Below are 18,561 nucleotides of genomic sequence, written 5' to 3' on the forward strand. Positions count from 1 at the left end.
AAGATTAAGGACCTTATTAGTGCATAAAGAGTAGCAAGTGTGCATCCACTCTTCTCATTAGGCTTGGTTGGGTCAAGTGAGAGTTCATGCTTGTTACTCTTGGTGATCGCCATCACCTAGATGGTTCGGTGGTGATTGGAAGCTTGGTGATCATCCGGCGGAGCTCGTGGATGACCCAAGTCGTGTTTGTGAGCGGTTGTGGGTGATTCACCGAGACGGAGTGTCGAAGAATCAGCCCGTATAGAGCATTTGATCCTTGCATGGATCAAGGGGGAGCTACACCCTTGCGCGGGTGCTCCAACGAGGACTAGTGGGGAGTGGCGACTCTCCGATACCTTTGAAAAAACATCGCCTCATTCCTCTCCCTCTCTTTACTTTGAGCATTTATATTTGAGCAATTCAATTCATGTCTTTACATTCTTAGAATTGCCATGCTAAAGTAGGATTGGAATCTAGGGTGTAAAACTTTTATGTGGTAGAACAATAGAAACACTTTTAGGCACTAGGGGGTGAAATGGGCAAAGTGTAGGGCTTAATTATTGCAAGAAATTTAGAATTAGCCCAATTCACCCCCCTTTTAGACATCTTGATCCTTTTAATTGGTATCGAAGCCTCGTGCTCCTAAATTAGGCTTGATCGCCTATAGCAAGATGTCCCATGGGGATGGACCCCCTCCTGTGTTTGAGGGAGATGATTTTCCTTATTGGAAAATTCGTATGGAGGCGTACCTAGAGGCTATAGATGTTGGAGTGTATAGAGCTGCCGCTCAAGGCTTCCCAAAACCTAAGGACCCCGCCAACCTTGTTGGTGATGAGGCAAACTACGAGAAATGAAATGCAAAGGCTAGAAACATCCTCTTTAGAGGCCTTTGCAAGGACGTCTTTAACCGTGTGCGGAACCACAAAGACACCCATACACTATGGTTAGACATTTGTGCGCTTCATGATGTAACCAAGAGTGAGCGTGAGGAACGCTATCACCTTGTGATGAAGAAGCTTAATTCATTTGAAATGCTTCCTAGTGAAAGTGCTAATGAAATGTATTCTCGCTTGAATGTTCTTGTAGAGGAGGTCAATGGGCTTGGACTCACACAAATACAACCATCCGATGTCATAAGAAGGATCTTGAGTGCCCTCCCCATTGACAAATATGGGCATATTGTGACGATGTGTCATCAAGGTGATCTTTCCGCCGCTATGCCAACTCAAATATTGGGGAAGATCAATGCACATGAGATGTACATGCACATCACTCCATAAGAGGGCTCTTCATCCTCAAAGAAGAAAGATTTGGTATTCAAGGCTAGCCAAGAGAAGAGAAGCAAAGAGAAAGTTGATCATGATAATTCAAGTGATGATGAAGTTGATGATGCAAGTCTTGCTATCATGGTGAGAAGAACCACCAAGATGCTGAAAAAGCTAAACAAGAATGGTGTCAAGTTTGATGACAAAAAGAAGAAATTCTTCACTAGTAGTAGAAGGAAGCCCATCTCCAAAATGGATTGCTACAATTGTAGAGATCTTGGTCATCTAGCTCATCAATGTCCCAAACCCAAGAAAGACAAGTTCAAGAAGAACTACAAGGGCAAGAAAGATGACTCAAGCGATGATGATGAAGACAAGAAGAACAAGCCATACAAGAAAAAGGATGACAAGGAGAAGGAGTATCACAAGAAGAAGAAGAATGCAAGGCTTATATTGTTGGTGATTGGCTCATGGATATTGAATCATCAAATGGCTCATCCGATGATGAAAGTGAAAATGAGAAGAAGAAGGTGGCCGCTCTTGTGATTGATCCTTCACTATCTCCACCGACACCGCCATCATCATCCTCTACACACCTATGCCTCATTGACAAGGGTGAACAAAAGTGATGATGATAGTAGTGGTGATGACAATGCTAGTGGTGATGAGAATAGTAGTGATAGTGATGAAGAATTTGAATCACCTTCTTATAATGATCTTGTCAAATTGCTAAATCAATACACTAAAATCATTAGAAAGACAAGAGCTAAAAATGAGAAGCTAGAACTTAAGAATGATTCACTCTTAGCAAAGTATGACATAGCCAAAAAAGCTAGTGATGGGCTTAGAGAAGAAAATAAAATTGTGTCATCCAAGCTCAAGGAGCTCAAAACCTCTAAAAAGGAGCTTAGAGAAAAACATGATAAACTTGAGGGGATACACAATGAACTCATCACTAGTTACAACTTGTTAAAAGAAGAGCACATCAATCTCAAGATTAATCATGACAATCTTGTTCTTTCTCATAAATTTTTATCCAATGAACCGCATGATGCTACTAACAATGTTGTTCAGATTGATATAGCCACATCATGTGATGGCTTAATTGTTGAGAGCATTGAGCAAGGTTCTAGTAGCAAAGGCAAGAAAGTGGTTGAGTCCGACAACTTTGATGACTATGTCAAGCTCAAGAATGAGAATGAAAAGCTCAAGATGGATCTTGAAAAGCTATCAACCACTAACACAATTGTGGGCACCAGCTCCATAGGCTAACTAGGCGACTGACGACCAGTAGGCGGCCACCAACTCCTATATGATGCCCCCAGGAGATCAGGAGGCAATGACGAAGGCCACGGTGGAGACCACGTCACGTAGGATGGCTGGCAAACCTCCATCGTGCCTACAGTGCCGCCACGGTTGGCATAGTAGCACCATGCCACACCTTACCATGATGTGGGCACAAGACCAAGACGACAACCATGCCCAGACGTGCACCATAAGATGGCGTAGCTTGCAAGCCAAGTTACCTAGGCCCCACCCTCAGGTTCATGACCCGTCGGTCAGGAGAACCTCTTTCTTTGTACATGTCCTAGCCCCAAACTCTATATAAGGGCAGCCAGGGCATCCTTCCCACCAGCTGGAGATTCAATTCTCTCATTCTTCACCACCTCTAGACTCCTGAAGCTTCCCTTCAGGTAGTTCACCTCCTAGCTCTAGCTCTCCTACCTCTTCCACCATTCTTGTCCCTCCATTATAAGAACTTCAGAGCATTCAAGCGAGGAACATGCACTCGATCATCTCTGAGACTAGACGTAGGGCTCTGGCCTGAACCAGTATAAATCCTTATGCCTTTTGGATGCTACCATTGTCTTCCTAGAGCAGCATGGCAATCATATAAATTTACTAGTATGGTTTACAAAACACCAATAGTTGGCGCGCCAGGTAGGGGACAGTCGCGCACTCTTGATTATTGAGAAGGAAGCGATGGCTCCTCGCATTGTCGGTGGACTTGCTCGTGGAATGGCCCACGGCGGCCACATCCGTCATGAAAACTATGAGTTCATTGGCGTCGGAGGGCCAACGCCCGCATCCGCTTTTGGCCGTGGCCCAGACCTCCATCCTAAAGATCTAGATCTCATGGTCTACGATGAATACACTCTTGAAACTGCCTCCAGTGGCACTATCCTAGAGTACACCTACATAGGGGGGCTAGTACCCTCTCTCGTCACCGACCATGGCCAAGTCTTTCGTCCAGAAAGCCAAACTCACCCAGGGAATGACCTCAACTGGCCACATCCTTTTGGGAAACCATGAGGCTATCCACACAAATGGGTCAATGCCCATCACCAGCTTCTACCCTATCCAGGCCAATCGCATGGGAAGCCTAGGTCCGACAGTAGAACCACGCCTCGAGCAGCATCTCTATTACTAGCGAAACGCAGCGTGTCAAGGCATGCACGAGCGATGAAATCACCCACCGCCACATGGCGTCATCATGGGTGATCAGGTGGCTACTCAGCGCCATGCCTCATAAGGCCAAGCCTAGAACCATGGTCTGGTTCCGCATGGTAGACAAACCATCCGTCAAGCCTCAGCAAACTGTCAACTTTCACCCGGAGGCACATGCATCCAAGGAAGCGGGCCCCCTAGATGCACCACTTGCCGCACCTAGCGGACCAAAATGCGTTGCCCTCAAAACCTATTTCCGCAGCGATAGGTCACACCAATTCTTCATCAAGAGCAGCCACCACACCTAGAAGCGGAGGCATGATGACCGTGATGTCATCGCGCCACGAGGGCTCAAGCACCAAAACGCACGAGCCTTCTCGGCTAGAAACTACAATAGACCAGACATGAAGAAATCATCCTCGAGGGCTCATGAGTTCACTGAGGACGTCGAGCCAGCAAAGGTTGACCCAAAGCTACCCGAGAGGTTGGCCCGCGTCAGCTACGATCACTTCAAGCGACAAAGAAGTGCCCTCACCAGCTCGTGGCCTAGGGACCACAACGACACTGCCACGAGCAGACGCTCGGGGGCTCGCCATGCCCCGAGCGATGACAACTAGGTTCGCAATAGCTTCTAGTACGTCGATCAGTCATATCCACGTTGACCTTAACCTCTCTACCTAAGCACGTCCACATACACCTACAAGCCCGATAATAGTTGTAGAAACTTAGGGCCAACTCATAGAGCAAACTAGATAGCATGATGTCCATACACTTCATCCCAGCAATGCTTGAACTCCTGAGCAATTCGATTTGGCTTGCGCTAGTAGTCGGACACAGTTCATCCATGGAGGCAATACACATAGTCACGTATACATGATCCATGGCGTAGCACTGCTTGTCATCGTCCTAGTGACTCGCTCGTTTTGAGTTCTTTCTAATTGTGCCTCAAACCATGACGAACCAGTGACCCAAACCTTGACTTCTTGTTCGCACTAAGGTTACCCCGACCAAGCCTCGTGGGCTAGCTCTTGGGTAAGGCTAGGTACCCGCACGCAAGTTTGAAGGGAAATAGGGAACTCGTTCGCTCAACGAGAAGGGAACAAAAGGAAAGAAAACTCTAGCCGCACACTCGCTTTCTTCTCGCATCGCACTGGATCTGTGACCTTTTCTTGATGTCTTGCCACGTGAGCGGGCCACGCACCTTTTAGCCTCGTGGGCTAGCCCCCAGGCTAGAATGCGTACCCACCCACACAAGACTAAGGGGGATGGCGTACATTCCTAACTCAAACTAGAAGAAAATGAGGAAACGACAAAATGACAAAGCGAATGCGCTGATCACACGCCGCACATACATACACAAAAACATGAACATGTCCACCATAGCAAAACCACTCATACAACACCAAACATCCACATTGAAAACTCTCACACACTGGAAGACTGGAACTAGTGGTAGATGCTTACAGTTGACATCTTACTCATGAGGACCTCCACACCTCGAGCGGAAGCAGTGTCGATGGTGAGGATGTCACTCTTGGACTTCCCCGGTGCATACCCAAGTCCGGCGGTGTCAAAATTAATGCCGCCGTAATGCGAGCCGACCGACGTCAAGGCGGCGTGAGCACCACAATGACCTCCTTTAGAAATCAAGGAATCGACTAGGAGATGGGCCTCATCAAGATGAGGCACCAGCTAGGCATTCCCCCGACCGACGCCAAGCATGACATCGCAAAGAGACCGCCTAGAGGTGGTCAACGCTGCTAGCTGGTTATCCATCTCCAGCATCCTCTGGTTTGCAGCCGCCTTCTCCTCCTGATCTGAGAGCGCCCTCATGCCTTGGTGTCGGGCGAGGCAGAGCCTGTGGCCTTGGTGTCAGGCAAGGTAGAGCTAGCCCTTAGGGGTCAGGCGAGGCAGAGTCCGCCCTCAGAGGTCGGGCGAGGCGGAGCCAAACCTTAGAGGTTGGGTGAGGCGGAGCCAGCCCTCAGGGGTCGGGCGAGTGTAGGGTCGAGATGGCGGACTAGAGGGGGGTGAATAGTCTTTTCTAAAATTAATCGCGTCGGCTAGCCGAAACAAGTGCGGAATTAAAACTATCAGTCTAGCCAAAACTACACCCCTCTAACTAAGTTCTCTAGCACCTTCCAAAGATACTAATCAAGCAACAAAGGTGCCGGGCTAGCTAAAGCTCACCTAACCAATTCTAGGAGCAAGGTCACACAAACCTATGCCACTAGTACTTTAAGCAACAAGGGAGCTCCTACACATGCTAGTAAGCAAAAGCACAAAGCCAACTAAGCTCACTAGCAATGCTCAATAACAAGGCAACCAATGCCAAATTAGAGAGTGCAAATACTTAGCTACACAAACTAAGCAAAGTGACTAACAAGGTTACACAAACCTAATTAGCCATGCAAGGGAGTTACTTCTATGCTACACAAGCAAGAAGGTAACTAGTAAGCTACACAAGCTAACTAGTTACAAGAGCAACTACACAAGCATAATGTATATGAAAGTAATTACAAGCTTGTGTAATGAGGATGCAAACCAATGAGAAGAACAAGGTTGACATGATAATTTTTCTCCCAAGGTTCATGTGCTTGCCAACACGCTATGTCCCTGTTGTGTCGACCGCTCACTTGGTGGTTCGGTGGCTAATTGGCATCACCCGCCAAGCCCGCACATCGGGCACCGCAAGAACCTACCCCAAAAGTGAGGGTAGCTCAATGACATGCTCAACTAGAGTTGCTCTTCACAGCTCCCGCGGGGCGAGCACAATGCCCCTCACAAAGCTCTTCTCCGGAGCACCGCACAAGCTTCTTGCGGGCTTCAACGGAGACCACCACCAAGCCGTCTAGGAGGTGGCAACCTCCAAGAGTAACAAGCACCACCGGCTTGCAACTTGATCACCTAGTGCCACTCGATGCAACCTCACGATGCAATCGCACTAGAATCGCTCTCTCACACAATCGAATGATCACTATCAAGTATATGTGAGATGGAGGGCTCCCAAGCACTACTACACAAGCCACCAAGGCTCTAGTGTGCTCAACTCCAGCCATGGCCGAAGGCCACTTCTATTTATAGCCCCAAGGGCTAAACTAGCTATTACCCCTTCACTGGGCAACTGTCGGGTCAACCGGACGCTCCGGTCGTGTTGATCGGACGCTAGACCTCAGCGTCCGGTCGCCTGATGATAGCCACGTGTCACCTACGTTCAACGGCATTCTTCTAATCTCAACGGTCATCTTCTGACCGGACACAGTAGCTTCAACTGATCAGACGCTAGACCCTCAGCGTCCGGTCATTTACAGTAAGGTACCGACCTTGACCGGACGTGTCTGGTTGGATGTGATCGGACACAGCCCCAGCGTCCGATCACTCTCCAGTGACACTGCTTCGTCCAACAATAGGACCGGACACTGCCTCCAGCATCCGGTTGATAGGCCGACGCTGCACGCTGACTGCCACTACTGACCGAACGCTGAGCCTGAGCGTCCGGTCACTATGTGACCAGAGTCCGGTCCACTCTGTGGGACCTTTCTCATCTCCGTTTCTTCACCGAGTTGATCCACATCAACTCCAACTTTATCTCCTTTGTAAATGTGCCAATACCACCAAGTGTACACCACCATGTGTATGTGTGTTAGCTTTTCACAATCATTTTCCAAAGGATTAGCCACTCAACTTGCCACGCCACTCAATCCTAGCGACGATGCAAAGTTAGATCACTCGAGTGGCACTATATGACCGACATGCAAAAAAGTTTGCCCCTCTTGATAGTATGGCCATCTATCCTAAACCCGGTCATCAACTTCTCTACATACCTATGACTAGTGAAATGAAATGCCCTAGGTTATACCTTTGCCTTGCGCATTCCATTCCATCTCCTCCAATGTTGATGCAACACATGCACCAACATGATCAACAATGATATGATCCACTTCATATCATCATGTGATCATATTGGTTCATCGATCTTGACATCACTTGCTTTTCACCGTTGCCTTCGTCCATCGGCGCCAAGTCTTGCTCAAGCTTCACCGCCACGCGGTCCATCGCTCCAAAGCCTCCGACTTGCCCTTCACGCTTGCGACCGGTCCATCAAGCCAAGTCTTGTCTTGATCTTCTCCACCTTGATCACATGACTCAATGTCATGTCTCATGTGCAATGAGCTCCTTCATCATCACATGTGTGAGCTTTGCAACATCTCTAAGCCATTTTCACCTTCATGGCATATGTTGCTCACACATATGTACATGTGGACTAATCACCTGTGTATCTCACATAAACACAATTAGTCCACCTAGGTTGTCACTCAATTACCAAAACCACACTAGGACCTTTCAATCTCCCCGTTTTGGTAATTGATGACAACTCTATAAAGATATGGAAATTAAGCTCTTTTGGATTCATGTTGCTTGCCCAAGCAATTTTACCATGTGAAAATGATTTTGGACAAGTACCACAAACCCGAAATGGTAGTATTAGCTCCCCCTACATATGTGCTAGAGTGTTTGATTTGAAGGTCGCACATATGCATAAATTAAAATTGTGGGAGAGTAATTACTACCAAATGATGCTAAGGTGTATAGAATAAACCTATGAAGCATGTACCAATCGGAGTTGCACCTTTAAGTTCATCCTTAGCACCATGGTTAGCTAGATATCACTTGGAAATAAAAGCACTAGATACCTTGTGAGATCAACATTAAAAGCAAGGTACTAGCATTACTTGAAAAGCATACCAAGTGTCTAGCTATCATCCTATGCATGCTAGTTATCAAATCATCATTCAAGTTCTACAACTAACATACACCACACAAGCATGCATATTGAATTTGAAAGATTATGGAATGCAAGCAAGCACATGAATATGCACATATCAAATGCAATCAATCAAAGTTCATGAGCTTGCTCCCCCTACTTGTGTGCTTCTCTTGTCCAAGAAATTTTGATCCATCTCTTTTCTTCAATGTTGCTCCCTCTTTGTCTATATCCATGTCCAACCTCTACTTCTTTGAGCTTTTATATCTTATCTCTCCACCTTGTACAATCTCAATCTCAAAGCTGTCATATCTTTGTACAATCTCTCCCCCTTTGTCATCAATTTCCATAAAAGGTGTGCTTCTCATTGATGCAAAGGTATACATTTGGGGTAGATGGTTGAGGCTTGAATCTTGCATTTTTTATGGACATCACTTGATTGTTGGAATGACAACACTTGTAACTCATACCACTTGTATCTTGTGTAAGGCTTCTTGAGATACCACACATAGGATCTTTGATCTTGATACCAATTTGTGTGACACCTCCCCCTATGTGATAGCATGGGCCATCCATTTGATACACTTGAGTTTTTGTAGTTGAGGGATGCATTCTTCATTTGATGATCACTTAAAGTTGAGGATCACTTGTGGAACCATTTTCTTGCATGATTGATATTATGTGTAGATGTGATATCACTTGAAAGAATCTTCTAGTATGGAACCACTTGTTGGATTTATCAATAAAAACCATTTCTTGAACATTTGCTATCTTCATGAGTACCGCTTATAGGATATCACTTGTGAGTTGATCTAGACATTACTTGTAGATTCTTGATGAAATACTTGAGTCTAGATACCATTTGAAACAAACAAACTAGATATCCATTTGCATTGTTGTCTTGTGCTTGTACTCTTATCACTATTATGAGCTTCTATGATTGACTTGAACTAAATTGATTTGCTTAAGCTTCCAAGTCCGGTTTAAACCAATGACAAGCTTCTTCACACCTCTTGCAAGGGTTATCTTGCCAATGTTGTATTTGTCACTTGTTAGCAATCCAAATTGAGTCAAGTACTTGGGTTCACTAGCTCATGAATAAATTCATGTACTAACCACTAGATCAAGTAATCATTCAAACAATAGTGGTAGGCTATGAATTTAAGCATTTCATTTGTTATGCATGATCCTATGAAGTATGTACTATATGCACTAACCACATACTAGTAAGGGATAAAATAATCATGCACATTATAATGATACCTTTGCTATGTTAGAGTAGAGGATAGTCACCAAGGCTCTAGTGTGCTCAGCTGCCGGCCCAAGGCCGACCATGGCTTCTATTTATAACCCCACGAACAAATAGAGCCGTTACCCATTCACTGGGCAAAAGTCGGGACGACCGGACGCTCCAATCCGATCGACTAGACGCTGGACCTCAGCCTTCGGTCACGCAATACTCGCCATGTGTCCCCTCCTTCAAACGCTGTTCATCTGATCTCAACAGTCATCTGACGACCGAACACAGCAGCTTCAACTGATCAGACGTAGCAACCCCATCGTCTGGTCGGTCGTGATCGGACACAGCACCAGCGTCCGGTCACCGCCAGCAACACTGCTCTGCCTACGTCATCACACGTCACCTTGACCGGACGCACCCTATCAGCGTCCGGTCACTTCAAACGCCAGCGTCCGATCGAAGACTGACGCCTGCCCGCTGACTGCCACTACTGACCGGACGCTGGAACCCAGCGTCCGGTCACTACGTGACTAGTGTCCGGTCCACTCTGTGAGACCATATCTTTTCTATAAAGGGTGCCAGTGGCACCGTCGGACTGTCCACCGGTGGAGTTCCTAACCCTTCTCGCCTTCATTTCATCACCGAGTTGATCCACATCAACTCCAACTTTATCTCCTTTGTAAATGTGTCAACACCACCATGTGTATGTGTGTTAGCATTTTCACAATCATTTTCCAAAGGATTAGCCACTCAACTTGCCATGCCACTCGATCCTAGCGATGATGCAAAGTTAGATCACTTGAGTGGCACTAGATGACCGATATGCAAACAAGTTTGCCCCTCTTGATAGTACGACCATCTATCCTAAACCCGATCACAAACTTCTCTACACACCTATGACCGGTGAAATGAAATGCCCTAGGTTATACCTTTGCCTTGCGCATTCCATTCCATCTCCTCCAATGTTGATGCAACACATGCACCAACATGATCAACAATGATATGATCCACTTCATATCATCACGTGATCATATTGGTTCATTGATCTTGACATCACTTGCTTTTCACCGTTGCCTTCGTCCATCGGTGCCAAGTCTTGCTCAAGCTTCACCGCCACGTGGTCCATCGCTCCAAAGCCTCTGACTTGCCCTTCACGCTTGCAACCAGTCCATCAAGCCAAGTCTTGTCTTGATCTTCTCCACCTTGATCACATGACTCAATGTCATGTCTCATGTGCAATGAGCTCCTTCATCATCACATGTGTGAGCTTTGCAACATCTCCAAGCCATTTTCACCTTCATGGCATATGTTGCTCACACATATGTACCTGTGGACTAATCACCTGTGTATCTCACATAAACACAATTAGTCCACCTAGGTTGTCACTCAATTACCAAAACTACACAAGGACCTTTCAGTGAGGTAGAGTCCGCCCTCAGAGGTTGAGGGAGGTAGAGCCAACCCTCTGAGGTTGGGCGAGGTGGAGTCCGCCCTCGATGTTGGGCGAGGCAGAGTCCACCCCTAGAGGTCGGGTGAGGCAAAGTCTACCCTCAGAGGCCGGGCGAGGTGGAGCTTGCGCACCTAGGGATCGGTTGGAGCTATAGTCGCGCTCTTGACTGCTTGGATGAATCAATGTTAATGGTTATGAGCTCCTCCTCTTCGTGTACCCTAGTATTGGTCCTCGACACATACACGAGTGGACGCCGATAAGTCATGACGGCGGTCGAGGAGGCCCGAAAGCCCCTAGGCCCACATGCAAGGCGACCAACCGTGACCATGACTCGCCATTGTTCTTAGGAAACCCACTCTTGGGCCAGCCCTTAGAAGGGCTCGAGGCCACAAAGAGATAGGGTCAAAGCAGGATGGGCCCCTGTGGCTCTAATCGGTGGTGCGGAGCCACACAACCATCCCTCTCTGTGTTTGAGTCGTCCGCTTTGAAGTCGCCCGGGTTGACCCCCTCAGGGGGAGGCATATTTCCCTCTGACCGCTGCGGAGGTGGCCGGGGACCAACGGGTTTGATGGCCGATGATTTATGGGACGTCTCTCGATGAGGCATAGTCGAGCTCTACATCGATTGGGGAGGATATCGGGTCCCGCTCGAATTACCCATTGACCCCGACGAGGCACACCGCTCCGACCGCGTGGTTACGGTGGACATGCCTCTCCCCCACGTGGGGCAAAAACCAAAATGTCTGTGACAAGGCATCATGACCCCTCGAGTCAAGAAGGACATCAGGGGAAACAAGGAGATGGGTGCCATTACCCTACAATTAGGTCGAGGCCCAGCCTCGATCAACTCCTCCCTGAGGCCCAATTCACGACCCTCGATCGGATGGCAACACATCCTATGAGGGCCACAATCCTAGCGGCATCGGGTAGAGATGATGCCCCCTGGTCAGGGAAGGCGTCTCAAAACCCCCGGCGTCGTCTGGAAGCACAATCCAAATCACACGAAAATAGGAAATAATCTCGGGCCAAGACTCAGGAAATATAACTCGAATACAAACGAATCCAGCCGAGCACCGCGGCATTCCACAAAATGGGTATGGTCAGCGCCATACAAAGAACCTCACGTCCCAACATGGTAGAAGCGACCTGAGCTCCGAAAGGTATTATGCTTGAAGGAGGCTTGCATGACGCTCCCCTTCGCCACTGCGGGCAAACGCAACGGAGAGGAGCACCTCGCAAACCTCCTCCTAACACCATAGCTCCCAGGGCATAGGACGTAGGGGAGAGAATGGCAGTAGCACCGTCATCTCACAAGGACGGGGATGACATGGTGGAACTGTCCACAGCAAGGGCCACCTCACACATCCAAGCCAAAGGACCCCAGAGGGCGAGGAAGTCGCAAAGCTGCTATTCCGATAGCCATGCCACCCCATCCTACCCTGCTCACAAAACTCCTCCTAGCACCAGTTGTTGGAAGGAGCAGCGCCGGCTTCCAGCCATCGCAAACAACCCCCGACGGGGCACGTAAGGGAAATAGCATAGTTCTCCTTGCACTTCTCTCTTTTCTCCTCATTCGATAAAAAGCAATCCATCCTCCATAGACATAGTTAAGATAATTCAAATGGTAGAAGCATGCAACCAGGCCAAAACGCTACTGCACCTATTACCTACTATGACGTTGCAATTGCAACGCAGAGAGATGGAGCAAGGCAAAAAGGCACGGTGCGTGCAGGGCAGTCCACGTACCTGAAGGTTATCTTCTTCCTGTCGCGGACGAGGAGCTGGGTCCTGGGGTCGATGTAGCCATGTAGGCGGCGAAGAAGGTGAGCACGATGTCGACGGCGAAGAAGAGGTCCACGACGAGGTCCACCACCTCCAGCCCGCCCTTGGGGGACGCGTTCATGAAGGCCACCTCGAACGGGTACACCCACGCCGAGTACGCAACCATGACCACCATCAACGTATCCCACCACCTGATGCACACGATCGAGCATCCATGACATGTATGGTACTATATAGAGAGATGACAATGAGCTTTTTTTTTTTTTTGAATCAGAGATAACAATGAGCTTATTAAGCAGGCATAGTATGACCAGGAGTGAAAGCACCACAGGTCTCTAAAGTTGTCAGCATTTGTCATCTAGGTTCCAAAGTCTCAAAATTTATTTTTGGGTCCCTAAAATTAGCTCGGATTTCATACAAGTCCAAACGGGCTTTACCCAACCCATTAGCTGACGTGGCATGCTGAGTCAGCGCTTACATGGACCTGATAGCTGGGGCCCACATGTCAGCCGCAAGTGTCAATTTTAAAAAATCGTATCTTTTCCATACGACCTCGAATGAAGATGATTTTTGTATGAAAATTGTTGCCCTCGATGAGATCTTCAGCTTTATCGTTTTAAGATTTTTCATTTGAGATCATTAAGATGGTAAAACAATTAAAATAAAGTTTCAGCAGCATATTTATCGCATACCAAGCTTGTCGTCATATAAAAATCATATCTTCTTTGCATGGTCTCGGATAAGGATACTTTTTACATCAAAATTATAGCCCTCGATGAGATTTACAACTTTCTAGTTTTAAGATTTTTCATTTGAGATCGTTAAGACGGCCAAAGAAATTAATATAAAATTTTAGCAGCATATTAATCGCCTACCAAGCTTGTTGTCTTTGAAAAATCATATCTTCTTTGTATGGTGTCGGATAAGGATACTTTGTATATGAAAATTGTAGCTCTCAATAATATCTTCAAATTCATAGTTTTAATTTTTATCATTTGAGGTGATTAAAATGGTAAAAAAAATAATATAAAATTTTAGTAGCATATTAATCTGGTACTAGGGATTGTCGTCTTAGAAAAATCATAACTATGAATTTGACCATTTTAACGACCATGAATGATAAAATCAAAATTATGAATTTGTAGATCTTATTGAGCGCTATAATTTTCATATACAAAGTATATTTATCATTCACCATACACAAGAGATATGACTTTTCTAAGACAACATGCTCTAATACAAGATTAATATGCTGCTAAAATTTTATATTATTTTTTGACCATTTTAACGACCTAAAAAAAGGATAAAAATTAAAACTATAAATTTGTAGATCTCATCGAGAGTTACAATTTTCTTGTACAAAGTATCTTTATGCGACACCATGCAAAGAAGATATAGTTTTTTCTAAGATGACAAGCTTATATGCTATTACTATGCTGCTGAAACTTTATATTAATTTTTTGACCATCTTGACGATCTCAAATGAAAAATCTTAAAACTAGAAAGTTACAGATCTCATCGAGGACTATAATTATCATATAAAATACATCTTCATCCGTGGTAATATGGAAAAGATACAATTTTTTTAAAAAATGAGCCTTGTCACTGACATGTGGGCCTTAGCTGTCAGGTCTACGTAAACGCTGACATCGTCTCTACATACAGTCATTGCATCACCTGTATCTGGAGTCGAGCGGCGAGATGACCCACTTGTCCGACCCACCATGGGACAATCAATGCAGGATGGTGTTCGCAGTACAGTCCCACGAACGGTCACCAGACGGGTTCCGCAAGCGATCCATAGAAAGAAGACGGGGATGGGTTCCACGGGTTCCAGCGATCACTAGGACGACGGGGACGGGTTCAGCGAGCAGTCGCGGAATCGCTCCCTAAAAACCTAATCGCCGCACACCCCGTGCAGGGTTCGCAAGCGGACAAGGGTTCCGGAGGCACCTGCTCTCCCGCTACTCCATGCGCGCAGAGATACGGGACGGAGAAAGCCAAAGGGCTGCTGAGATGTGGTCTCTCTCGGAAGTGAAGCAGAAGAAGTGGACTACCGATTTATGACTGCGATGGGAAGGGAGAAAGGCAGCGGAGGATCCTAGGAGACGGAGAGTGGAAGAGACGGTAACTGGCGCAATTAGTTCGCCTCCACCATAAAGGAGAGAAACTCTTGTGATTATGTGGATTAAGTGTCAAAACCTAGCCACGCCTGCCCGCTCGCTCACCGCCCGTCTACCACGCCACGGCCACGGCCACGGCCACGACCCACGCTCGTGCCCACGGCCTGGCCTGGCCTGGCCGGCGGTGCGCGCGCGCGTGTGGTACTCCTTTGTCCTTTTCTCAGCTTCTCAATTAAGATGGATAATTTTCCAACTAAATAAGATGAGTAAACGTTCAGTCAAAATCCCATACGGTATTAAACCATACAATGCTTAATGTTACGTACCATAGAGTTTTATTTAATTTATTAAATATTATACGGGCCAAGCCCATAATATATCAAACAATCCCCACTAAACTCTAGGGTTTGTAACAAAGTAGTCTCAGAACCACATTTCTTTTATATACCAGTGTTTCGATGGAGATTGTTAAGTTGAACATCCATCTAGAGCAATAGTTTCACTTAGTCACAACTGAATAATGGACTAAGCCTTGAATTGATAGTTTTGTGTGAGGTGAATATCACTAAAGTCCTTAGCTGATACTAGGCTGCAAAAGGCATCCCCTGTATTTGAAGCATATAAGTCATACTCTAGTGCCTTTCATGAGTATTATAGAGTATTCAAATCTCAGACTGTGACTAACAGTCTGACTCATATAGGTGTGTTCCTCAAAAGATGTTCTGTAGGACAACATTTTTGCTTTAGCATGCCACTTGAAACACATTAAGGTAAAAACCAACATGCCTTTCAGAAAGAAAAGATATGCATCAGAAATGAGTCTTACTAAGGATCTTTCCTCATAATTTACTACTAGCTTGTTTTACCATCCTACTTCATGGGATCTCTGATCACATAGAACATGTTACCACTATAGTAAATTTCATGTGGGTCTCAAACTCATCTCTCTCAATGCACTTTCTATCACATTATGTGACAGACCCTTTGTGAATTGATCTGCCAGATTGTTAGACGTGTGAACATAGTCCAATGCTATTACTCCAGAGTTTCTTAATTTTCTAATAGATTTTAGTCGTCTCTTAACATGTCTTGTAGACTTCATGTTATCCTTAGAACTGTTAACCTTTGCAATCACAGTCTGGTTATCGCAGTTCATAGAAATAGCCGGTATGGGTTTTTCAACAACCGATAAATCCATAAGGAGATCACGAAGCCACTCGGCCTTAGAGCCAACAGTGTCTAATGCTGTGAGTTCTGCTTCTATTGTAGACTTCGTTAAGATAATCTACTTGCAAGACTTCTAGAAAACAACACCATCTCCAAGCGAAAACACATATCCACTTGTGGCATAAAGCTCATCAGCATGATAAATCCAGTTGGCATCACAATAGCCTTCCAACACCTTTGGATGTTCGGTATAACAAATACCATAGCTCATAGTACCTTTTAGATAGCGCATCACTGTCTCAAGAGCACGCCAGTGATCATCTCTCGGGTTTAACACAAACTGTCGATGAAATATGGTCGGCAGTCTACCTAGGGGTATGCCTAAGGTAGTAGATTGTCGGCAGATAGATGCGCAAGCCACAAATAAGACGATGACGCAAGACAGACACAAGGTTTTATCTAGGTTCGGCCGCCAAGAAGGCGTAATACCTACATCCTGCGTCTGATTGTATTGCTGTATGTCAATGAGAGATGTTTTTTAGAGGGGTCCCCTGCCCGCCTTATATAGTCCAGAAGGTAGGGTTACAGATCTGGAAACTAATCTTAGCCAGTTACAATTGCCATACATGGCTGGATAAGGATTCCTATTCTAACCGACTAGGATCTTGCTTGGTCGCCAAATCTGTTTTGACTCCTTACGCGGGACTCCGAACAGGTTGGCCGGGCCGCGTGTCATCTTTTGGTGGATCGAACCCACTGATCCGGGCCGGTCCAAGCCTAGCCCTAAGGGTATAGGGGTTAATACCCCCACAGCTAGTCCCCGAGCACCATGTATTATGCCGCGACATGCCATTTTAACCTTCTCCGACAAGTAAGGCTCGAGTCCTTGACATCTCTGACCACCGTCGTCGCCGAAGAAATAGGTTGTTCGAAGAATATATGGTGCTCTTAAGAAAAAAGAAAAAGATTTCCGTCCTGGGAAGTGTGCCCATTTGTATTTCTGAAAAGAAATGTAAGTGGTCTTGAAGCGTAGCGTCCTTGAACATCAGAGGCGTAGGGGTCGAAAAACAAACACATTCACCGCAAGGTGAAGTGTGCCCACTTAGTCTCTGAGCCTGGTAGTAGGTGACGTAGTCACGTGGTGCCAGGGTCTAAATAGAATTCCCAGTTAAGTTGAAAACCCGATTGCTGTACAGACAATACGAGATGCACCGGCAGGTGCATCGTACCGATGTAGTCCCCGAGCTTGCTGGAAGGCGAAGTATGAGCCTTGTAGCAAGGTCTAAATAATTGTCTCTCAACTATATGTGAGTACAAACCACATGTAGCCGAGAAGAACCATTCTCCAAGCAGTGGTCGGGATAGTCCCCGAGCACTTTAGTAATCCTTACAATCATTCAAAGCATAGGGGTCGATTAAATAATCACATTCACCGCAAGGTGAAGTGTGCCCACTTAGTCCCCGAGCCTGGTAGTAGGTGACGTAGTCACGTGGTGCCAGGGTCTAAAAAAGAATTTATACTTTAATTAAGAATCCAATCGTCGTGCAAGCAAAACGAGATGCACCGGCAGGTGCATCGTACCGATGTAGTCCCCGAGCTTGCTGGAAGGCGAAGTAGGAGCCTTGTAGCAAGGTCTAAATAAATGTCTCTCAACTGTATGTGAGTATAAACCACATGTAGCCGAGGAGAACCATTCTTCGAGCAGTGGTCGGAACAGTCCCCGAGCACATTAGTAGTCAGAGCAGTCCCCGAGCACGGCAGTGGTTGGAGCAATCCCCAAGCATGGCAGTGGTCTGGGCAGTCCCCAAACACGACAGTGGTCTAGGCTGTCCCCGAGCATGGCAGTGGTCTGATCCATCCTTAAGCACAAGACATGCAGCAAAAATACGAACGCCGCTTGTATTATTATTTGGTGTATTTATTTATCTCCTTTGTCTATCAAGTCCAGTCTGACACGTCTGGTCAAAAAAGCAGACGGGTATAGTGCGGCACCCTGTCTTCTTGCTCTTTTCTGGCAAACAGTCACTTGGCACCTGTATGGAGGTGCGTCAGTGTGGGCCCTCTTACACTATCAACGAAGAGGCGCGTACACTGGTAACGAAGGGGCGCGTTTATTGGCATAGATCTCGAGGTTATGTGAACAACTGTTTGCGGTGCGTGCGCACGTCTCCCAAGAATCTTGGGTGGATGAAATGACAGGGCTCTTTGTTATTTATAATATAGACCTGGTAAGTTACTTGTATCGATCCCCATCGTCATTCGTCGCCGCAACCTTCTTCTTCTCCTCGCCAAACCCTTTTCCTCCAAAAATCATCACCAATCCCTCTGCCACCGCATCCACCCCC

At 46.4% G+C, this 18,561-nt stretch overlaps 1 pseudogene; it reads right to left on the reverse strand.

The window, feature by feature from the left end:
* The window catches only part of LOC136515795 (potassium channel AKT2-like), a 56,655-nt pseudogene that overhangs the window by 14,857 nt on the left and 23,237 nt on the right, over positions 1-18,561 (reverse strand).

The sequence above is a fragment of the Miscanthus floridulus genome, chromosome 17 (assembly GCF_019320115.1).
Source record: "Miscanthus floridulus cultivar M001 chromosome 17, ASM1932011v1, whole genome shotgun sequence".
NCBI classification, from domain to species: domain Eukaryota; kingdom Viridiplantae; phylum Streptophyta; class Magnoliopsida; order Poales; family Poaceae; genus Miscanthus; species Miscanthus floridulus.